The 18757-nt window shown below is 42.0% G+C and overlaps 1 protein-coding gene and 1 long non-coding RNA gene across 12 annotated transcripts in view; one reads left to right on the top strand and one right to left on the bottom strand.

The window, feature by feature from the left end:
• Positions 1 to 7962, top strand: part of LOC137426604 (uncharacterized) — an 88325-nt gene extending 80363 nt beyond the window's left edge. The window contains exons 2-3 of the long non-coding RNA XR_010984380.1: positions 7744 to 7794; positions 7898 to 7962. This is a non-coding gene — a long non-coding RNA (uncharacterized LOC137426604). The remainder of the gene's footprint in view (positions 1 to 7743; positions 7795 to 7897) is intronic.
• Positions 1 to 18757, bottom strand: part of LOC137413498 (neurexin-1-like) — a 1626023-nt gene that overhangs the window by 412001 nt on the left and 1195265 nt on the right. The gene's annotated exons all lie outside the window — the stretch shown is intronic.

The following is an 18757-nucleotide window of genomic DNA, read 5'->3' as shown; positions in this document are numbered from 1 at the left end:
CTCATATGTTTTAATTATGTCTATTACTTTGTCAAGTTGAACTCTATTTTTTTTTCTATACAAGGTCGAGGCTCGTGTAAGAGCTAACATTGATCACAAAAAGACAAACTGACACATAAAACATAAAACATATGAGAAAGGGAGAGGGAGACGAGATGGAGAGCAGGGGCATTGGGAGATCTGTGGGAGGGAGAGGGTTTGGGGGTAGGGCGAATGGGAAGGGGGTGGGGGGGCGGTGGGTCAGAGAGGTATAAAACACATGGACACTGCTAGGACTACCAGAAAAGAAGTCGGTATTTCAAAAAAGTGGATCTGGGGTGAATTAATGGGGTAGAAAAGATCAAGGTTTCGGATGGGGGCAGATAAGAGATGGTGGTGAACAACTGTTTTAAAGAACTGGATTTTTTTTTAAAGAAAGAACTATTGAATGCTTTGTGCAGTCTATACTATATAACTATAACTAAAACATACAATTAACTTTTCCATTATTTTGTATCTCTTTCGGTTACGATCCTCAGTTTGTTCCTTTTCCCTCTCTGAATTGCACTTGTTTGTCGCTCAGACACCTTTCTTTTCTATTCATATTATTATGCTCCATTTTATCAGGTGTAGTAAGTAATACCTTCAATGCACGTGACATTAAGCTAATTGATCGATGTTCACTGCATTCTGCAGTGTGACTCGGTTTGGGGATTTCACAAAAGATAGACATTTAAAAACTCCTCTGGCATCTCACCTGTGTTATAGCACCTATTCATTATCCCCGTCAGTATTTCTACACCCAATTATCTCCCATGTGTTGTTACAGTTCAGTTGTAATTTCATCATTCCCTGCGGCCTTACCCGTGGGACAGATTTTTCAACACCACCACGCTCGTCATATATGTTTGTATTTTGATAAATATGTGCATTTTCTGTCCCGATGTTTGACGTTTGATCGAAATACAATTCCTCAACATATTCAGCACATTTGTTACCTTTGCCTAGAGCCCCTGTATAAAGAGAGTTGCGCCATGCGCTGACCCGAGATTTCTGGTCACGTGATTTCGTGGCGCCATTTTGTGTCTAACTTCACCGTGCGTGAACGTCAGCTTGGTACGGGAATGTTGTTTATTGCCAAACAAAATGACTGGTTGTTCTGCTTTTGGTTGTTCAAACCAATCTGGGAAATATAAGATGTATAGATTTCCAAGTGATAAAGTCAGAAGACAAATTTGGGACATTTTTGGGAAATTAAACAAGTTATGGTGAATACGACGTCTTATCTATGCTTTTCCATATCTGTTCGACTAGACGAACCGTGCACACTGCAGGTATTTTTAAAAGTTTTTTCTCTGTTTAATTACGGCTTGGCGCAGTCGAAAATTAAGTGTTAATTAAGTCGCCAGCTATGAAACATATTAATCGATCAGGCAATATCCATCAGAGTTCTGGGCAAGGGTGTAGTAATAAATGAACGTTTCAATCTTACTAGATGCCGATGACGTTTTCCTTATGTCAGAGACAGAAGCTGACTTGCAGCTTGTTAAATCATTACAATGGAAATTGAATATAAATGTCGATAAAACTAAAGTTGTACACTATAGAAATATGGCAATACCACGTACAGAATTTGTTTTAAGTGTGTTAGACTATATGTCGGCTGGAAGTCCTACACCGGAATTGCTCTCGGCACCCTTTAAAAAATATTGGATATGCCCACACTCCTTTCTAAAAGTTATTAAAATTCAGAGAACGACAGCATTGGTTTGTCTTCTATCTATAATTCCAGTAATCTCTGTGTGTATGTATGTATGTATGTATGTATGTATGTATGTATGTATGTATGTATGTATGTTTGTCTGTGACCGCTGTTTCTCGACAACCACGGGTCCGATATACTTTAAACGTGCCAGGTATATTGCTGGGGACCCGAGGATGTGCCTTTTAAAGGTTTCATATTAATCGGAGAAGTAGTTACCGAGCTATGTCCAAAAAACGATTCAACCAATCAGAGAGCAGCGAGCTATCACGTGTGCCGAACGTGGCGAACAGACTCTGCCTCGGACGGCACATTTGAGAGCGTATTCATTTATTTCACGTTGGCAAACTATGTTGCCGTTAAACTATGTTGTAAAACTAATTAAAACTAATTTGCGACATATTAATCGGAGAAGTAGTTACCGAGCTATGTCCAAAAAACGATTCAACCAATCAGAGAGCAGCGAGCTATCACGTGTGCCGAACGTGGCGAACAGACTCTGCCTCGGACGGCACATTTGAGAGCGTATTCATTTATTTCACGTTGGCAAACTATGTTGCCGTTAAACTATGTTTTAAAACTAATTACGTGCACGCTATGGCGATTTCTTTACCAAACTCCGCAAGCCGTTCGCTTTGGACCAAACCATTTCATGTAAATAGAGGGGGGGGGGGGGATTGTCACCGTACTCGCAAGCCGTTCGCTTTGGACCAAACCATTTCATGTAAATAGAGGGGGGGGGGGGGGGAGATTGTCACCGTACTCGCAAGCCGTTCGCTTTGGACCAAACCATTTCATGTAAATAGAGGGGGGGGGGGGATATAATTTTAGATATATATATAGTACGGGCATGCCCTAGTACTTATAATGTTAGCTCTTATATGCAGTGTTGGCTTGTAATATGCATTGCCATACCACTTTTAATATCACCACACAGCTCTTTTTCACAGCAATAGCTGAGTTTTTGACAAAACAAATATCACCTGTATGTAATAATAAGACTAAATATGTGTAGTAAATTTTTTTTTAGCAGGTTTAGAATATATCACCCCATATCGCGAATGTACATGTATATCTAATCCGACACACTTAGACACAAAATGGCGTCCAAATTTGAGTTGACACAACTCTCTATATCCAGGGACTCTACCTTTGCCACCAAGTCTGTCTGTCTGCTTGTTTGACTGTGAACAGGATATCTCAGAATGTTGTGAGAGAAGATGTAGCTTGAACTCGATTACCCCCTAAAAGACATCTTTTTCGGGCGTCGCTCCGCCCACAATGGGCGCAATATGCCCACTCTCGGCAGGACACAACTAGATCATGATATCAACCTCCCACCCAAGTTTCATCAAGATCGGATGATATCATCGGGTAGTTATGCTGCGGACAGACAGACAGACATACAGACAGACACACACCCATGACGAATATAGTGGTCACTCTGATTGATAACTCGTGCAATAGTGGATCCAAAACGTAAACTGTTCAGCCTGGCGGATGTATGCGCTGTACCGAGTGTCGTTCTAGTTTATTACCCTCACCGGAGGAGAGGGTATTGCATTTGAGTCCGTTTGTTTCTGTTTGTTTGTCTGTTTGTTTGCTTGTCTGTTTGTCCACACAGAAGAAATATGATTTTCTCTGCAACCGTTGGTCCAATTGACAGAAAAATTTCACCATAGGTGCAACTCAACCTGTATAATTTTTAAATCATAATTATGACGTCATAGGTCACGTGGTTCGGCCGCCATCTTGGAAAAAACGAAAAACTTTGCACCTCTATTTCCGAAAGTGCTGAATAGAAAAAATTGAGACATGGCTCATTGTAAATAAACTCTCCATGGGGAATAAAATATGTTAATGATGATGTCATAGATGCCTCCATTATGACTTCATAATTCGACAAGTACAAAACTTCATCCTATCAAGATGAAATTTCTTGAGCGCCATGTCGGCATAACTTGGTGGAGAAAAAATAATAATAATGACGTCATCGGTCACGTGGTTCGGCCGCCATCTTGGAAAAACCGAAAAACTTTGTACCTCTATATCTCCGAAAGCACTGAATAGAATAAAATGAGACTTGGCTCATTGTAAAGAACTCTCCATGTGGAATAACATCTGTGAATGATGATGTCATAGGTGCCTCCATTATGACGTCATAATTCGACAAGTACAAAACTTCATCCGATCAAGATGAAATTTCTTGAGCATAATCTCTCCATATTATAAAAGAAAGTTGTTGTTTGTTTGTCTGCGCAAGCCAATCTCCTGAACGGTGAAAGATAGGAGGAAACCTCTAAAACAAAAAATGTCGGGATGGGCCCCGGGAAGGTTTTAGGCTAGGTGGTGAGACCAGTTAAGGCCGCTTAGGCCGGGCCAGGCCCATTTCGCTATTAAAAGTTGAGCTGAATTATAGTAGTCAATCTTCTACGGCCACGAGTAAAAGCTGAATTACGGTAGTAAATTCATTCAAAAAGAACCAAAAATGTCGGGACAGGCCCCGGGAAGGTTATAGGCTAGGTGGTGAGGCCGGTCGAGGCCCACCTCAGCCGAGCTGGGCCCATTTCACAATTAAAAGCTGAGCTGAATTATAGTAGTCAATAGTCTACGGCCGTGAGTAAAAGCTGCATTATAGTAGTAAATTCATTCAAAAAGAGCCAAAAATGTCGGGACGGGCCCCGAGAAGGTCATAGGCTAGGTGGCGAGGCCGGTCGAGGCCGTGTCGGCCGAGCTGGGCCCATTTCACAATTAAAAGCTGAGCTGAATTATTGTAGTCAATCTTCTACGGCCGCGGGTAAAAGCTGAATTATAGTAGTAAATTCATTCAAAAATAACCCGGGAAACGCCGGGTGCTTTCAGCTCGTCAAGGAATAAATTAGTGTAGAAAAAAATAATATTGACGTCATTGGTCACGTGGTTCGGCCGCCATATTTGTTTTAACACAAAAGCCTTGAAAATCACTGAAAATACATCCTGGTGAGGGTTTGCAATCTCCAATTGCCCTTTTTCTTGTTATTTCTGTTTCATCGAACACGAGTTTTCCATCCTTGCTCTTGATTCCTTGTTGTATTGTGCATTCATGTGTCTTAGCCATTTTATGTTGTGCTTCTTTATTCGATTATCCTTTCTTTCTCGCTGTTTAATCTCAGGAATATCCTCGTTGTCGTACTCCGCCTTTGCTTTTGGACCATTTTACAGACTTCTCTGTATTTGCCAGTATTGTCCGTTGCCTTTTTTCTTTCTTCCATTTTCCCGGCCCATTACAAGTTGTTTTTTTTTGTATACTGAATCGAGGCTCGTGAAAGAGCTGACATTTACTTCACAAACAAATCAACCATTATGTTACAGCCAGGATAAAAAAAACTATCATCATTACATGACCAAATTATTGGTTTGTCACATCATGTGTCATTATCGCACAAAGGCCGAAGGCTTAATTCGAATTTTGTGCAGTGGCAATGCACGTTTTCTGAGCGTAATCCAGAGCAATATCATCTCATAACTGGAATGGTGACAATGAAATCCTGCGCTACAGCAGAATTTGCTGCAGTGGTCCTGAGCAACAGGGTGCCTGCCAAACATCACTCCATTTAGGTACCCATGACCAGTTATGTAGAACTAAAGACATTAAATGAGCAATTCGCTCGGTTGCAGTCTCTGAAAAATGCAGAACTATGCATCGCCTTATGCAGTGTCAACTGCTACACCGCTAACCACAGTATCAGCCTGCTTATATTGCTGTAGAAGTACGCATGCACGCACGCAAACACACACACACACACACACACACACACACACACACAAACAAACACACACACAAACACACACACACACACACACAAACACACACACACACACACACACACACACACACACACACACACACACTGATGTCCCTGTACCTATCCCACTGCTCTCCTCCACATTTCTTCCCCTCTATTCCCAGTGAATTAAATGAGATATACAGATAGACAGGATTCCCAGTCAGAAAGCTGGCTCTCCATCGAAGGTCACGGGTCTTGCAGCAGGACATTGACCCCAAACACACTTCAAAAAGCACCCAGGAATTGTTCAAGACAAAATGGTGGACTGTTCTGAAGTGGGGAGCAATGAGTCCAGATCTAAATCCCATTGAACACCTTTTGTGGAAATCTGAAAACAGCAGTTGGTGGAAGGCACCTTTCAAATCTGGGAGAACTGGAGCAGTTTGCACAAGAAGAGTGGGCCAAACTGCCAGTGGAGAGGTGTAGGAAGCTCATTCATGGCTATAGGAAGCGCTTGGCTGCAGTTTTTTTGTCCAAAGGCTGTGTGTGCTACCAAATATTAAGTCTGGGGTGTCAATAATTTTGTCAATGCCATTTATTTTTATTTTCTGATTTAAAAGGATATATTGAGTTCTGAATCAAAAACAAAGGTTCTGTAATATTAACAGGGAAATAAAGAATTGTGGAGACCAAATACTTTTGTCAATTTCAACTTATTTTTCGAGAAAATTGTGAGTTATTTGAAATACGTGCAAGGGTGCCAATATTTTTGGCCACGACTGTATATCAGTCAGTATGCGACGCCATACCATGAGTGGGGAACCGCCAGTAAGGTGTCCCATACAGCCATTGCTGCACCTTACTGGGAGCTAGAAGCACCGCCTGCCACACGGTAACATTATCTCTGGTATCCACTCACTATATGGAGTCAACCTGGATGTGGTTGGGAGTAACAAAATTACAACTAGTATATATAATTTAGTAATTTAGTAATTCGCTCCAACCGCGTGGGAAACGCTCCCACAAATGGCGCTGAAAACTCCCTGGCGTGAGCAAGCAGCCAGCCGGACCCTCCTCTCGCCTCCACCACCAAGCGAGACGTGGCTCTCTCTTCCCCCAAAAAGTACCGCAGTCCAACGACTCTCTCTCCCTCAACTTGGTAAAGGCTCCACAAAGCACCGAATGTTATCTTTTCGGCACACACACGAAGAGCGACCGTCCGCCACAAAGCCAGAACCAGAGAGAGGGAGAGAGAGAAGAGAAGAGAAGAGACGAGAGAAGAGAGATAAAAACGGATTCTTCCTCTTTACGATAACACACAAGCCAGGAATGCGACCACCCGATCCGATCGCCAGAACTAGAGAAAGAGAGGGAGTCGAGACACATCCTCCTTTTCCCCTCGCTGACATCACACTCGACCAATTCCCGTGCCTCAGTGCATAATCCAATCTTCACGACCAATCATCCCCTTTGGGGCGGGGCCTCACAGCCTGCTTGATGCCCAATGACCGGCCGTAATGTCCGGATACTGTCAGCAATGTCGGTTTATTGGCCGTTGTTGTAATTGTTGTTGTAATGGCGGCCCTTTTTAGATGAAATAAAAACGAAGGGAAAATTACAGGGGGGAATTACACACTGGGGATTTGTCCCTCAGCCGTACCTAATTAGCATAGCTCCACCCCTCGTATAGAGACACATATACGATCTTATGCCCTACAGTTTGCCGACCAAGTACATTGAGGTTCTTCCTCTTCACGTCACACGGTCCATGCTAAACTATGCTTTCCTATCTCCACTACGGTATTTCATCTCTACCCCCACAAATATAACAATATATACATGTGTGTGTGTGGATGTATGTATGTATATACATTTGTGTGTGTGTGTGTGGATGTATGTATGTATATACATTTGTGTGTGTGTGTGTGTGGAGGGTGGGGGGCGGGGGGGGTAACATAGGCTATGTGGTCACGACCTCACACGGGAGTGTGGGGGTCAAGGGGGCATAAATTCTTTTTGTAAATGTGTATCGTGTAGTACTAGATGGTGGTGGTGGCAGAGGGTATTACAATTTCCTTCTTTAGCTGGGCAACGCTGAGTTTAAAGCACTCTTTGCAGAGGTAAATTTGTCCTCCTTTTCTTCTCCTTTCCTCCCCCAAAATGGAGAGCCTTTCAAAGCCCCCCCTCACCCCCCAAAAAAGTTCTCTCTCCCTCCCCCGCCTTCCCTTCCTGCAGGAGCTGCAAGGGCTTATCACTTGGCTTTGGGACTGACAGGATGGCCAAGAGGTAGCACACTCACCTCTAAGCTGTTTAACCTGGGTTTGCATCTTGGCCCAATTATAAACTGTCACAGGCTGGGTGATTCATCAATGTGTGTGCTGTCACTCAGGTGGATGTTAAACGAGCATCCCGTCTGCTAGCTTTCATTGGTGGACGTTAAAGAGCCCTTGATGTCCTTCGCGAAGAATAGGTGAGCTGTCGCCGGCACCATAAACAAATTACAAATTCCTGCCCTAACCAGCAGAGGGCATTGGATCAGCGGCACAGCCGCACCCTCAGCCAATAACACTGCCCCACAGCCTTGTGCTGCATACCAACGAAGAAGATTTGGCTTTGAACCATCACGGCTGTACCATTTAATTCCTTCGGGATATAGTCAATTGTACCACTGGGACCACGCCAAGAAAGTGGGTAATTGTATAATTCAAACAAGATTTTATGAAGGTTTCAGATCTAATAGACATCATCAAAGGTCCCAGAATCCTCACATAATAGCATACTATCTAAAAATCGTTCACATTAACAGATATGCAAATGCTATGTCCCCCTGCTGTAACCCCTCACATTCACTGATGTACTTACTTTGGGGAATATGAGAGATTATATTCTCCTGCTGCAGAATATATTTTGCCATCAGTGTGATGATGACCACTCCTTTTTGCATCTTCAGCTAAATATGGCTGCCGAAGGAGTTCGTAGGCTTTTGGTCACACTCCTGGATGGGTCGCCACTCCGACGCAGGATACTCGAATGGCTCATTCATCCCAGTAAGCTGGTACTCATTTTGCCGACCAGTCATAGTGCCACTCCGATGGTCTTTGACTTCCTCCTTTTATGTGATATGTTAAAGTTATTGTTATATGTTAAAGATAAAAGTTACAATGTGAAAGTCTGGATTCTATGGGAGATGAGTTAGAACTTCCAAATCTATCTCTGCTAGAGCAGTAATGGTCACATTTATTGGGTGAGGGCAAGCATTAAAAGTTAATTAAGTCGAGCATTGAGATAGCCTACCTGGCCATTGTCTGTGTAATTCAATGCATAACAAATTACTGTAACAGTGTGCTTTGAAAGTTTTTCCAACATAAAAAATCCTCAAACCTATAAACACAAGTCAGGAAAAACTTCTTTTTTTTTAATTAAAAAAACGTGGTGATGGAATCCCCAAAAAACAACCAAATACGGAAGGAAAGAATACAGAAAGAAATACAGAAGGAAACAACCCAAACAAATGTCAAAATATGTCATGATGGCAATCCGTAAAAGGATAGTGGTGTTGTATTTTGGAGTCATTCCTTCCATGTCATTCTTGTCTTCCCTTCGTTGTCATCCCTTACCACCTTGATTGGTTGTTTTTTGGGGCATGTGTTATCATTTTTATAAAATCCTTTCTTCTGACTTGTTTAACTCTATTTTTCCCAATCTGGATGTCAATACCATCATAATCTAGTAAATTATATAGGATGGAATCCCCAAAAACCATCAGCGAGTAAATTTTTTTGGATGGAATCTCTAAAAAACATATGGTAAATTATTTTGAGGGGCATCTACATGGGGGACTCCCCAACCCCCACCTCACCAGCGATATGCCTCATACAAGTCTCATCCCTAATTCCCGTAATGTCCCTTCCAATATTCCCGTTCCTTCTGTCTCCACCCAGACACTGCTACCCTGTTTTCCTTCACTTTTGGAGTCATCTATTTATATTGTATGCCAACATGGCAGAATTTTTGTTTTTTCTCTCTCCTTTATCTGCTCCATCCCTTCTAAAATATACCCATACCCCAATATCTTCTAATCATCCACCCCTTCTCTCTCAAACTGCATTCAGCTCCTTTCCTTCTCCTACCATCATACATAATCTTATTTTGCTCAATTTACTCCTTGCCGATACATACACAACAAGAAAGAGCAATCAGAGATTGCAAACCCTCACCAGGATGTATTTTCAGTGGTTTTTAAGGCTTTTGTGTTAAAAAAATATGGCGGCCGAACCACGTGACCAATGACGTCATCATTATATTTTTCTAAACTAATTCATTCCTAGATTATGCTCAAGAAATTTCATCCTGAGTGGATAAAGTTTTGTACTTGTCGAATTATGATGTCATAATGGAGGCACCGATGATATCATCATTAACATCTTTTATTCACATGGAGAGTTCTTTACAATGAGCCATGTCTCAATTTTTTCTATTCAGCGCATTCGGAGATGTAGAGGTGCAACCTTTTTCGGTTTTTCCAAGATGGTGGTTGAACCACGTGATCTATGACATCATAATTATCATTAAAAAAATATACAGGTGGAGTTGCACCGATGGTGAACATTTCCTGTCAATCGGACCAACGGTTGCAGAGAAAATCATATTTATTCTGTGCGGACAAACAATCAAACAAACAAACAGACAAACGGACTCAAATGGAATACCCTCTCCTCCGGCGAGGGTAATAAATAAGTATATATATATATATATACACACACACACACACACACACACACCATCGGATCCCGCTATTCGGGGGGAATACGTTCCTGGAAAATGCCGCAAATTGTGAAACCGGGAATGGTGAGGCATTGTTTCAGTGGAAAAAGGGGGGATAGGTTCCTGAGTCACGATAATCCATGAATAGAGAGGAATAAACCACGAATAGCCAAGGAAAAATCCGAGAATGGTGAGGCAAATCCCGAGAATGTCGACGATAATCCTCGAAGGTCAATGAAAATCCTGGAAATGGCGAGGCAAATCCCGCGAATGTCGGTAATAATCCCGCAAATGGCGAGACAAATCCCGCGAATGTTGGCGATAATCCCGGAAATGTCGAGGCAAATCCTGCGACGATGAAAATCTGTGAATGCCTGCCTTGCCAGTTTCAATGGGGAAAGGGAGACAGCTAATAGTAGATACTGTGGAGTGTTTTCATCCTGTACAGTAACTCGTGGGGATGACGTGTTACGCAGCGAGTGGAACATCCTGCAAAGCTCTTGATTATATAGAGCGGCTAAAATTCGCGGCAGCAAAAACCATGAAAATGCAAAGCGCACAGCAGTGAATGTATGAGCAGGTCATGCTCGCGGCTCGTAAAATATGGTTTTTTGGGGTATGTCCAGCTGCTTTATGCATGGCTGGTGAAAGAGGGGTTTTATAAATGTGTCAAGCTAGCAGCTTGTGAAAAAAAAATTTCGCCCTCGAAAAACCGCAAATTCATGGAACACGGCCGCGAATAGGGGGAAAAAACCGCGATTTCACGAAACACGGCCGCGAATAGAAAAAACCCTCACAAATTTGCAGGACATTTTTCCGTGAATAGACAAACAGGTCTCATTTTATCAACCGCGAATCCGCGGAACCCGCGAATAGCGCAACCGCAAATGGCGGTGTCCAACTGTATGTATATATTGTTTTTCTAATGTACAGCATGGATTTGCCTTGCAGGCTTATGAGTACACAGAATAAAAGAGTGAGTACGCAACTCCTGTGTGAGTACGCAAAAAGTGTCAACCTTTCACACTTTTTAAAATTTACTTTGATAGAATAAAATTAGCAGGCCGAAAGATAAAATTATTGAAACGGAATGTTTTTGTTCTTGTGTGATGCTGGCCTACCTTTACGGTCTTAAAATGGTAGCACTGACAGAGACAACAGAGGTTGCAGGTCTGCTAGAATAACTGGGTCAGGAGGATTCCTGGAGTGAAGAAGGTGGATAGAAGGAGGATGGATGAACTGAGGGAGGACATTGGTGTGCAGAGGAGTTTGATGGGGAGAAGTGGGCTGGACACTTAGTGCAGATGGAGGAAGAGAGAATACAAAGAGATTGGATAGGTTGAGGGAGCAAGGTCAGAGGAAAGAGTTGGATCATGGTTGAGATGGGAAGATTGTGTGACCAGTGATGTCAATAACAGGATGGTTGGAGAGTGGAGAGAGTTGGCTGAGGACAGGGGGAAATGGACAGGAGGAAGTATCATGGTCAAGGCAGTACAGAAGATTGGTGTCTTGCAAAGGGAAGAGACCAATAGTGTAGTGGAAGTCCCAAGGTGTGCTGAGCATGAGGAGTGTGCGAGTGGGCGTAGCCCTCTCCCTCTATATCTCTGCATCTTTGCCCTAGTCTAAAGCTGTGTGGTCTTGGCTCTTCACAGGCGGAAGGGTGGCGTCTCAGTTGTTTCTTTGGACCATTTCTGCAGGACCGGTTGACTGTCGTCGTGCTGTGGGCCAGTTTGTGCAGTTCTGACTGTGATAATTCTTCAACAACAGCAACAATGCTTCGCTTATGCTTAGCATGTACTTATGCTTATGTTTAATGATTATGGATACCTGTGTGGCATCACATAGCGCCCCAACGAGATAAATTCCGAGCGCACGTGGTGTGAGAATAGCACCAACAGACAGCGCCATAAGGAGATGGGTGACAGCATTCTAACAGACTGGTTCAGTGGCAGATGCAAAAAGGTCAGGTCGTCTGAGGTCAGTGAGAACTGCAGCAAACATTGCGGCTGTCCAAGAAGACGTCGTGCGCTTCCAGAAGAAATCGTGCAATCGGTGATCCCATGAACTGTAGATTTCCGAGACTTCACTGTTCAATACCGTACAAAACCCAGGACCTTACAGGAACTAGAGGACAATATTCGTAGAGAAATGCTTAACATTCAGTTGGAAACAGTGATGGAGTGTGTTGTACAGCGGGCACAATTTTGCATGGATGACCATGGCAGTCACTCACTGGATGTGATTTTCACGAAATAAATTGTGAACAATCTCCAAAGTGTGCTCTTTCAATTCCATCTCATATATTCATTCAGTACAAAATACTTATTTCTTACATTGCTGTTTGAAATGACTTTTGGCAGACCCAGTGTATGTATATATATATGTATGTATGAGCCATTTGCTCATTGCTTAAATGAGCCCTTCACATCGCTCATCACCAAATTGATCATGTTACATGTATACAGCATGTACATCTATCAGTATGTACAGTATAAGCAGGCACTTACCAAAGTCATGGTTTGTGTCACTGCCAATAGTAGCAGGCTGTGCATGGCATGATTATTTCCTGGGAATTAAATCTGAATCCTGAGTTTGACATTGAAGAAATTTTCTGATATCCATCACCAACATTAGATGGGCTTATTAGTGTAAACACAGAACTTTTCTCAGCTATAGTGAAGCATGGCAAAGGCAAATTTTTACAAAAATTGCAAAATGCCCTCTTGGCATAAGACAAACTGAGCCACAAAGGGCCAATAATGGACCCAAGGGCACTTCAATAAACTAATAAAAACCACCTTTAGAGGCCATTTTTCCCCGCAAGCGGGGGTTGGCCTTTTTCGGGAACCGTGGTAGTTGTTGTTTTTCGGTCCCCTTTTTGAAGCAATGTTTTACGGCCGGATGCCCTTCCTGACGCCAACCCTTTTTGCCGCCTTTAACGACAAGCAGGGAATTACCAGTGAACTGGTACTCAATTAGCCGACCTCGGAAGGATGACAGGCTGAGTCAACCCCCCTGGCGTTAATTCAGCGATTGACCGGGATTCGAACCCGGGATCCTAGGATCCTAAGCTGACACCCTAGCCACTAGCCCAACACCAAGTGCGAAAAATCTTCTGCCAGAGGTGATAGTATGAACAAGTTTTTGATTTGTGAGTTTTATCGCAAGCAGATGGATAGGCTTTGACTACATTCATTTTTAGAGACTGATGTAAAGAATTTGTTGTAAAAGTTAGGTAATGAACCCCATTGAAGTTATATTTGAAATCAATATAGAAATTATATAGATATATAGATCCCCATTATATTGAAGATCTATATATTATAACTGAACCCCATTGAACCACTTTTCGCACTTGTGTTAGTGTTGAAAAACCACTTTTCGCACTTGTGTTGGTGCAGCAAACCACTTTTGCACTTGTATTAGTGTGGAAAAAACACTTTTTGCACTTGTGATAGTGTTGAAAAACCACTTTTCGCACTTGTATTAGTGTGGAAAAACCACTTTTCGCACTTGTGTTAGCACTTGTGTTAGCACCACTAGAAAGTTGCACTTTCGCACTTTCGAACTTTCGCACTTATAAATAAAAGTTATATAGAAAAATCACTTCAATAAACTAATAATATACGATATATCATTCCTCTATAGTCATTTCCATCTCATATATTCATTCAGTAAAAACATTCAGTAAACGCCCCCTTACGTCATTTGGTGTAAGAAATTTTAAAAAGTTATTACCTCCGCAACCAAAGGTGGATGGAGGTTATGTTTTCATCCCTGTCTGCCTGTCTGTTTGTGAACAAGATGTCTCAAAAAGTTGTGGACGGATACAGACGAAATTTGGCAGAAAGGTAGCGTATGTGACAAGGACGAAATGCTTAGATTTTGATGAAGATCCGGATTCGGATCCATCTAGTCGATTTTTTAAAAGTGATTTTCACCATTGGGAGATAGGGCTAAAAACGATATATAGCAGGATATCTCAAAAAGTTGTGGACGGATTTGGACGAAACTTGGTGGAGAGGTTGTGTGTCTGACAACGACTAATCGATTCGATTTTGGTGAAGATCTGAATATGAATTCGGATACGAATTCGGAATTACCCCCCTTCCCATGCCTCCTCCCCCCAAGCCCTCTCCCTCCCACAGATCTCCCGATGTCCCTGCTCTCCATCTTGTCTCCCGCTCCCTTTATCATATGTTTTATGTGTCAGTTTGTCTTTTTGTGATCAATGATAGCTCTTACACGAGCCTCGATCTTGTATACAAAAATAATAATAATTTAAAAAATCTTCACCGTTGAGTGAAAGGGCTAAAACCGACATATAGCAGGATATCTCAAAGTTTTGGACGGATTTGGACAAAACTTGGTGGACCGGTTTGGTGTGTGACAAGAACGAACTTGGTTCCTTTGGCAAATCATAAGTGCTGCCGGCATGACTCTCCGATTGATTATTACAACCTGGAATGAAACAGTACCATCTTCACAAAGCTACCATGCCTATATTCTTTGGGAGTGTATAACGAGGCCGCGCATTGTCATGTCATAGTGACGTGGCATATTAATTTTTAAATCTGATTAAAACAATTTTTTTGTTATTTTATGGGTGTAATACCCAAGAGAGAATATCGCTTCCTTCAGTTGGAATCATTGTAATTGCTTCAGTCATAAGTGTGCTCGTCACGGTGACATTTATCAACATTTTGAGGATGAACAAAATCACGATTTTTCAATCTCTCGATGTGGTACTTTGACGATGTATTTTTTTGCTCTTGCAACGGTACCCGCCCTACGGGCTTCAATTGTGGGGCCCAAATGAAAAGGCAAAATATCAGAAGTTGAAGGCTTTTTTATTTTAAACGATTTATATAAACATCCGTTAAATCATATCACACGCAGATCATCAAAATCTAAACAGTATTTGTAGAATTTCAATAAAAGCCACATCACTGTTCATGTCGGTAAATATTATTCCATCGTGTTTGGAAAAAACTGGAAAATTGGAAAATTGGAAAAATTGGAAAAAATTGGAAAAACAATAGAGCCTATTTTACTCCAGGGGTCCCAGGATTACACACCCAAAATTCCGTTGCGATCGGTTCAGCCGTTTTTGCGGTACCTGGGAACAGACGGACGGACAGACATTTGGTGAATTATAGTAAGATAATGAATGGGCGGCCATGTTTTTCCTGCGACATCCCAGAATATGGGGTACTATCGTACTCCATGATGAGCTTTCCAGGAGATGGAAGAACCTTGAATTATTTTTGGTGGTCAGGATCAAGAACGTCTCCATTCCTCAACAGGAACACTTTGAATTAGACATGAAATTTATGGGACCTGGTCTCAATATATGTCGAAATATTTTTCAAGAAATCATCTCCCACTGGTAGAGTCCAAGGAGCTCTGTTGCCCATTACACTAACCTCATTATCAACTTTTGATCAAACATGAGATCTTTTGGTACTCAAGTTGCATGAAACATAAGAGCAGCATGGTGGTGCACAAGGAGTGCACTTTCGTTTTTATATGTCTCGTTGGGGTTGATTTCAGATTCATTCCACAGCAAATGTGACCATTCCGAGGATTCGCCGGTGGATAGTAAATATAGACGGAGGGTTCACAGCAGAACTGGAAGCCTGTGATCATTATATTAGCATCTGCTAGCACTCCCACAGTGTCTTTCACAAAGGGTAGGCGACCGTTGATGGCACCTCTGGCCAAATTCCAAATTCCCCACATCATGTACACCAAAGGCAGCGCAGCCACACATCAGTAATACTCTAATAAGAGTTCTCTTACAAGGAAGTTCGAAGCAGGTGGAGGCCATTAGGCCCATGAAAGGTTGCACTATTATTACCAATTTACGGTTGTTTGTCCTTGCTCCAACCTTTTTAACTGCTGAGCGTCAAACAAGGGAGCAGCATGTACCGTACCAGTTTTACAGTTTGGTCTGACTAGGCCGGGGTTTGACCTGCCAGACTCGGGGCCGACGCTTTAGCCATTTCACCACCGAGGCTAGTCGCTACTATATGATGGCTGATCCAATATGCATTTGCTCACAATGACTAAACGGATTAAATTTCAGGTCATAAATCATGATTGTTTCCAAACTTTTCCAACGCTGACAATCAATTCCTCTACCATTTTACCGAGAGTAATCCAGCAATTCTCTAAGATTTGCAATTCAACACATTTGATGCTTGCTTGAGTGACAGTAGTTTGTTCCGCGTGAAGATGTTCAAGTTTAAATTGCCATAAACGGCGGTGTTTATTTAATTTTTGTCCCCCGCCACTCCGACAAAGTAAGACGGGAGAAATTAAGATGAGCTACGCCCAACCGACCATACTTTTGCGTATGGGAAATTTCAAGAACTGATGAATATTCAGCTTTTATACTGCAGATATATATTCCTCATGATATGATCTCAACTTGACTAGATCACAGCTCTGATTTGGCTGAATTATGTTGCCATGGCAACCATCTCGCTAACTTGGCTTGTGCACACGATATTTAAAAAACCGTTCAAATTACAGTATTACACAGATCTATTCCTCACGTTCTTGTAGGGTTGGCCTGGGAAAGCTTGGCCCAAGTGTTTCAGGAACTGACTAGACAGGCCCGACATTCAACTACGGTTAACCCTTTGAGGACCACAATCATCTTTTTTGGATTTTTTTTTCACGACATGCTTTTTTTTTTTGAAATACCTCTTCTTGTGTCTTTACTTATTTTCCTAGTGTTTCTATTTTTCGTTGTATTTCTGCCTTTTCCTTCTTATGTTTGCCAGTGAAGAACTTTGTGGCTTTAGCAGCGATGTATTCATAGTATACCATTTAGCTTTTAAGACTAATTTTTAAAAGACTTTTAAGATTTAGATTTTCACCATTTTCATTTAAACAATTTAGATCTTGCCGATGAGGTTATTAGGGCAAAAACTCCACCGTCCAGGACTGCTTGTGATGTCAACTTGTGAAAATATATGTGATCCTTACAAATTTCCCCCCTCTTGGGTAATGATTTTGAAATAACTAGGGCATGCCCGTACTATATATATATCTAAAATTATATCCCCCCCCTCTATTTACATGAAATGGTTTGGTCCAAAGCGAACGGCTTGCGAGTGGTGACAATCCCCCCCTCTATTTACATGAAATGGTTTGGTCCAAAGCGAACGGCTTCCGGAGTTTGGTAAAGCAATCGCCATCGCGTGCACAAACGCGCAGGAAAGCGAATGAATCGCAAATTCGTTTTTATTAGTTTTAAAACTTTATTAAAACATAGTTTAACGCCAACATAGTTTGCAAACGTGAAATAAATGAATACGCTCTCAAATGTGCCATCCGAGGCAGAGTGTGCCCGCCACGTTCGGCACACGCGATCGTTCGCTGCTCTCTGATTGGTTGAATCGTTTTTTGGACATAGCTCGGTAAGTAATTGTCCGATTAATATGAAACCTTGAAAAGGCACATCCTCGGGTCCCCAGCAATATACCTGGCAAGTTAAAAGTATATCGGACCCGTGGTTGTCGAGAAACAGCGGTCACAGACAAACGTACAGACAGACAGACAGAGATTACTGGAATTATAGATAGATGTCATTCAAAAGTAGTTACATAATTAATACTTATATCTTATGAAGGTTTTCTTCATTTACTAAGATGTCTGGGGGAAATCCTGATATCGGGCAAAATTAAACACCACATATTTTTAGTCCTGATAAGTAATTTAGACCTTTCTACCCACACAATAATAGAAGCACACTATAAATGGAAACATAAATTGAACTGCTTTCTTCTCAGCAGACTTTCAGTAAAGGAAAAGGAGAATACGCGACTTTCAAAATGACGTATGGATGCTACAATGAAGCCTTTAGTGCATGCGCCGTGTGTACGTTTTCAGCGACTCGGTTATGCTCACCAGGCATTTTCAACTTGCAATTGCTAGTGCAAAACATGAAATTAAAATAATATTTTAAACATAATTTTCAGAATTTAGACGAAAGAGTGGCAATTTCAGAATGGATAAACATTATTGTTCTGTTCCTGGATGAAAATCGTAATCACGACAATAATAATTAATATCATAATTTTAAACTTACCCTGTGCATTGGCAAGCACCAGATATGACCGTCCCATCGGTGTTAAGAAGCAACCAAATCAGGCACAGTATCGCTCTCTCTGGGAAGTCTGCCTGAATGTTGGTAATGACGGCCTAGTCTTTCCTTCCTACAGCACACGTCCATTAAATAAACTAGTGCTACGCACGGGTGGGAGGCCAGAGGCAAACAGACAATGCAGAAACGGTGAATGCTAAAGCACGAAAGCAATAAATTCCACATTCCTGTAGCACCTTCAGTCGCATGTCAGACATGGACACCAAGTTCGTGAAGACTTCCATGAAAAACGTACCCGTTGGCAAACAAACGGGTACATTTGTTCCATACCCAGTCAATGGCGAATCTGCATATGGCGATCTGCGAATT

Source organism: Myxine glutinosa, chromosome 5, assembly GCF_964187855.1.
Source record: "Myxine glutinosa chromosome 5, kmMyxGlut1.1, whole genome shotgun sequence".
In the NCBI taxonomy this organism is placed as follows: domain Eukaryota; kingdom Metazoa; phylum Chordata; class Myxini; order Myxiniformes; family Myxinidae; genus Myxine; species Myxine glutinosa.
The sequence above is the reverse complement of the archived record's forward strand: the minus strand, read 5'-3'. Positions and strand labels throughout refer to the sequence as shown.